Genomic DNA, 830 nt, shown 5'->3' on the forward strand with positions numbered 1-830 from the left:
ATTTTTATGCTTCACTCATAGATAATTAATTATATGTTAACAATGTCTTACATAAGTAAGTTAAGTAAATAGCTAAAGGCTGAAACAAGTCAGCGTGGACTTTTTGGTTTCAGACACCAACAGCGATCTCCTGGATGACTCCCGTGTGTTTGACCCGTCCCTGCGCCCCGGCCTCCTCCCTACGCCGACTTCCACAGACTTGGATTAGAAACGCAGTTTTGATACGTTGATATAAGGACAAACGTAACCTGGGACAAAATACGTTTCCCTTGAAACATAATTGAGAATGCAGTTCAGTTGTATGGGACCAAGTCAGCCGGTGAACATAGTGGAGGATCTAGCAGCCAAAGAACCAGATATTTCCCACAGAGAGCTAAAAGGAGTGTGAATGTTGGACCTACATTCACAGAGTGGCCAGAAATATTCCTCTAAATTAATGCTTTGTGAATGCTGGATGTGTTAATAGGCGACAGTTAACTAAGGCACTCACCATAGCAGCTTTATAAGATGATTTATTGTCAAATTTTTATTTAAAAATGGTTTCCCCCAAGAGCAGCTTTAAAGCTAAAGGCCCCATGAGGAATTCTAAGTAAAGACAACAAAACTGTCGGCGCGTCCACATGGGACAAGCCTTCCGTGATCGCACACCACGCAGTTCTTAGTAGCCAAGGAGGACACGGAGGATTAAAACACATGTACTCTTCAGAAGAGGTCATTGTCTTCACTTGATTTTCTTTGCTCAAAAGTCGGCGGATGACACCATTTTCTGAACATAGCCGTACTGAGAAACACGGAGAGAGTTTTGTGGAGCTGATAGTCTTAATTAGCTT

General features: G+C 42.3%; 1 long non-coding RNA gene across 1 annotated transcript in view; it reads left to right on the forward strand.

Annotated features, from left to right (window-relative positions):
* The first annotated feature begins 233 nt into the window (after positions 1 to 233).
* The window catches only part of LOC116691129 (uncharacterized), a 6,668-nt gene continuing 6,071 nt past the window's right edge, over positions 234 to 830 (forward strand). The window contains exons 1-2 of the long non-coding RNA XR_004332430.1: positions 234 to 311; positions 799 to 804. This is a non-coding gene — a long non-coding RNA (uncharacterized LOC116691129). The remainder of the gene's footprint in view (positions 312 to 798; positions 805 to 830) is intronic.

This window comes from Etheostoma spectabile, chromosome 6 (genome assembly GCF_008692095.1).
Source record: "Etheostoma spectabile isolate EspeVRDwgs_2016 chromosome 6, UIUC_Espe_1.0, whole genome shotgun sequence".
NCBI lineage: Eukaryota > Metazoa > Chordata > Actinopteri > Perciformes > Percidae > Etheostoma > Etheostoma spectabile.